The 4,640-nt window shown below is 49.4% G+C and overlaps 1 pseudogene; it reads left to right on the forward strand.

Annotated features, from left to right (window-relative positions):
* The first annotated feature begins 1,064 nt into the window (after nt 1–1,064).
* Nucleotides 1,065–1,521, forward strand: LOC131496970 (phosphatidylinositol N-acetylglucosaminyltransferase subunit P-like; annotated as a pseudogene).
* The last annotated feature ends 3,119 nt before the right edge of the window (nt 1,522–4,640 follow it).

The raw sequence follows: 4,640 nt of genomic DNA on the forward strand, positions 1-4,640 counted from the left end.
AAGTCGGACGCTCAACCGACTGAGCCACCCAGGCGCCCCCGCAAACACTTTTAAAAGTTCCAGTCCATGGGGCGCCTGGATGGCGCAGTCGGTTAAGCGTCCGACTTCAGCCAGGTCACGATCTCGCGGTCCGTGAGTTCGAGCCCCGCGTCAGGCTCTGGGCTGATGGCTCGGAGCCTGGAGCCTGTTTCCGATTCTGTGTCTCCCTCTCTTTCTGCCCCTCCCCCGTTCATGCTCTGGCTTTCTCTGTCCCAAAATAAATAAAAAACGTTGAAAAAAAAAAAATTTAAAAAAAAAAAAAAAAAAAAAAAAAAAAAAAAAGTTCCAGTCCTTGGGGCACGCCTAGGTGGCTCCGTCAGTTAAGCATCTGACTTCCGCTCAGGTCATGATCGCGAGGTTCGTGAGTTCAAGCCCCGCATTGGGCTCTGTGCTGGTAGCTCAGAGGCTGAAGCCCACTTCAGAGTCTGTGTCTCCCTCTCTCTCTGCCCCTCCCCCTCTCACGCTCTATCTGTCTCTCTCTCTCAAAAACATAAAAAAAAAAAAAAAAAAAGTCCCCGTCCTTGGGGCACCTCCTGGCTCAGCCAGTAGAGCATACAACTCTTGATCTTAAGGTCGTGAGTTCTAGCCCCACGTTGGAGGTAGAGATTACTAAAACAAACAAACAAACAAAAAAACTTCCGGTCCTGGAATGAGGTGGGGTGGAAGGTGGGGTGGAAGGTGGAGAGAAGGTAACCAGGTAGTGGGGCCAGGTAAAAGCCCTGGATCGTGGCACTGGGTGTCAGTGGACATTAGAGGCACTGGTCCAGAGCCTCGGGAAGAACTCAGGACTGTCCTGATTTCCCTACATCTTATAGAAGGTCAATGCCTCCTGCCAGGACTCTCCCATTCACATGCAACTTGGAGCATTACATTTAGCACCCACGAGCATTACAGAAGCTTGTGACAGAGCTGAGTTTATGCAGGCGGGCATTCAAAAAAGACAGCAGTGTGCTGACGTCGCTGAGTTGTCGGGAGGGGCCTGAGCGGGCACTTCAAGGACCAAGATCGGCTAAGCCACAGGGAAAATGGTGGAAAATTCACCCTCACCATTGCCAGAAAGAGTGACTAATGGCTTTGCTCTTTTCTTAAGCTCCCAATTTGACTTTATTCTTGAATCTTGGCTAAACTCCTTAGGCTGTACCTCTTGGCCTCAACATTGGGCAGAGGCCTTGCCTGCCTACCTCCTCATTAGTCTAGTAATCAATTATGTACCCTTATTTGGAATAAACATGATGAGTCCTCTCCACTCAATTCCATTCATACAATCACAGATAACTATGCTAAAAAATCAACAGCAGAAGAAATTCCAAGAAGAGGCCATCCCAAAAAAAAAAAAAAGAAGAAGAAGCCATCCCAGCACTAAGAGACATTCCTACGAGTGAAACAAACCAAATGTTCTTTCTTGCAGCCCAAGAACTTTATGCCAAAAAAGAAATTGTATATAGACTAACCCCAAGTGCCTATCATAAGTTTTTGACGTAATAATTTTGACCATGATCATTTTGACTATCGATACCGGAACGTAAGAAAAAGTAAGTTGAACTTCTCTTAGATTAAGTTCCATTAATATTATAAATGTTCTCGAATGTAGTTATTAATGGGCAGAATAAACAAAATCCTGCATTACCAGTAAAAAGGGAAAGAAAGAAAGCAGTGAACTGTTTAAGGGGAAGGATGAGTGGGAGCTCAGAACAAAAAGGGCTAGAGAAGGAGCTACCTGGGAAGTCATAGGGTTAGTGACACATGAAGCCCTAAAATGTTGGAAAAAAACAGACATTTACAGATCAACTGTAGAGGAAAGTGCACTGGGCCAGGGCCAGAAAATGTATATTTGAATTTCATCTTCAATGCAGACTTTAGACGTGTAATTTCCCACAATTTTTCCATGTGGAAAATAAGAGGGTTAGACCAGAACTTAAAGTCATTCCCAAGGTTGACATTCTAGAATTCCTGACTCCCCCAGTCAAAACCACCCTGTGCAAGTCTTTTTCTAGTCCTAGCTCCCCTCTGTGTGACTGAACCAGCCCGGCCCTCCCCACCGGGCATTTGTTTGCATGTCACGTTGCATTTGTGTTCTGGTGGGTAGAAGCCTCTGGTTTCTCCTTCAAGACACAAGTCTCTGAAAGACGAAACTGTCTGGAACTCCCAGTTCTTGGAGCCTCCGCTATCGTGCTTTGCTGGCCTAAGAGGCTCTGTGAGGTCCCCAGGCAGGGATGTCTGTCCTAGCACGTGGCCTCCTCTGTGTCCCCAAAGCCGCCCCTGCCCTGTCCCTAGGACCCAAGGGTCCCCGGACCCTTGGCCCGGCTGGCCAAGAGCAGAGCATGTCGGGAGCCCTCCACAACTGCACATTAATCCTCCTGGAGTTGGAGGCCCCAGCACCCCAAGGAGCTGATGTTTCTTGATGAGGAGCCTGGCTGCATTGAGTAGATGAAAAGCTGTCTTCGCAGTGAGGTGAATTCCCTCAGACCCAAAGCAGCTGCTCCTCAAAGTCTCCAAAAACACAAAGTCCTCATGAATAAATATTAGGGGACGAAATGAGGTTTCCTAAGAACAAAAGCAGAGTTGAAGAAGTTACTGAAAGAAGCTGGGATCTTTCATCTCACAAAATATGTCGCTTACGTGTCGCCCCAGACTCTCCTTGCCAACCCCCCTCCCATTCCACTGATCTGGAGCCACATCCTGCTTCTCCCTCACATGGAAACGGGCAGCACCTAGGAGATCATCTGCTCAGACTTTCCTTCAGAGGAAAAGAGAAACCGCAAACAGCTGCCCCATGAGCCCTCCTGCCAAATTCCAGCTCAGACCGGGGGATCTCGATGACCTCATCGGTATCTGAGCTGGAACTCACTTCTCCGGGGACAGGGGGGGGCTGCCAGCACCCGTGCAGAGTCCTGGCAGAAGAAGAGGCGGCATGGTGGGTTCACGTCGGTGCCACACTGGGAGAGGTGGGCCAAGATCGGCACCCGAGGACTGAGCCCTGGGCCAGGCCCTGCTTTGCCAGTTGGCAGCTTGGGGTGAATCCCTCCACCCCACCATGTCTGCCCTGCTCCTTCCAATCAAAAGAGAACCCAAGTTAGAGCCTCAGTCTCTCTCATCTGGATGCCAACAGAAATGCAAATACCCTTGGGAGAAAATGTGTCTCTGCACTGAATGGATTTATCAGAGCCTGTCCAGAACAGTTTTGCTAAAACAGAAGGTGTGAGAGAGGAGGACCCATATAGTCAAGGAGTCCAAAGGTTCAAATCTCCTACAAGGCCAAGGCCAGAGGAGGAGCCTTAGAACTCGTGTTAGAACAAACCCTTCATGCCGCAGCTGGGGAAACCAAGGCCCAGAGAAGGAGACCATCTTTCCCGGCGTCTCATGGCAAGTCAGTAGCAGAAGCTAGATCTCCAGGCTCCAGACTCAGCCCTGCGCCAGCTGCAGAGAGAGCCCAAGGCCTAAAAGCCAAACCTCGCCTGCTTCCTGGGTTTGCCAGCTGACCCCTCCCACAACTCTGCCTCCGGAATACTTGGATCCCCCCCCAGGAGTGACCTCTGCTCTCAGCCCTGAGCCCCCGCAAAGTAGTATGAGCCGGCAGAAAGGGGTTGGGTGAAATGGAAGACTGGGGCAGAGATCTTCCTGAAGAAAGACCTAGGGAAGTCTGCATCTTTAACTGCATCAGACTCTAATTGTTGTTAAATCTTGGGGTGCCTCAGTGGCTCAGTCGGTTAAGCGTCCGACTTCGGCTCAGGTCATGATCTCACGGTCCGTGAGTTCAAGACCCGCGTCAGGCTCTGTGCTGACAGTGGGGAGCCTGGGGCCTGCTTCGGATTCTGTGTCTCCCTCTCTCTCTTTCCCTCCCGCCCCCGCCCCCCGCGCGCTCTCTCTCTCTCTCTCTCTTTCTCAAAACTGAATAAACATTAAAAAAGAATTAAAAGGGGCGCCTGGGTGGCGCAGTCGGTTAAGCGTCCGACTTCAGCCAGGTCACGATCTCGCGGTCCGTGAGTTCGAGCCCCGCGTCAGGCTCTGGGCTGATGGCTCGGAGCCTGGAGCCTGTTTCCGATTCTGTGTCTCCCTCTCTCTCTCTGCCCCTCCCCCGTTCATGCTCTGTCTCTCTCTGTCCCAAAAATAAATAAAAAACGTTGAAAAAAAAATTAAAAAAAAAAAAAGAATTAAAAAAAAAAAAAAGATCTTAAATCTTGACTCGGAGTGGGGCTCCTGGCTAGTATCTGTCTTTCTGGCCCCAAATGCGCCCTCCAGAATAGTAAGGCAGTCATCTTTGGATGCAAAGATTGACATGCTAATAAATTATTCCTCGTCTGGACTCTTCGAATGATGCATTCCTTTCCCTCCTACCTGATAGTTGTTTTTGCAGTGGAAAAGAGTGGGACCTTAGAATCAGACCTAGGGTATATGGGTTAAACTTCAAAAATTATTTTTAACTGCAGTAAAATGTGCATAACAAAATTAACCATCTTCATTTTTAAGGGTGCAGGTCAGTACATTCACGTTGTTGTGCAGCCAATCTCCGGGACTCTTTTCATCTTGAAAAACCGAAACTCTATACCCATGAAACCACCGACCCCCACTCTGCCCTCCCCCCAACCCCCGGCAGCCATCAT

Source organism: Neofelis nebulosa, chromosome 16 (assembly GCF_028018385.1).
Source record: "Neofelis nebulosa isolate mNeoNeb1 chromosome 16, mNeoNeb1.pri, whole genome shotgun sequence".
NCBI classification, from domain to species: domain Eukaryota; kingdom Metazoa; phylum Chordata; class Mammalia; order Carnivora; family Felidae; genus Neofelis; species Neofelis nebulosa.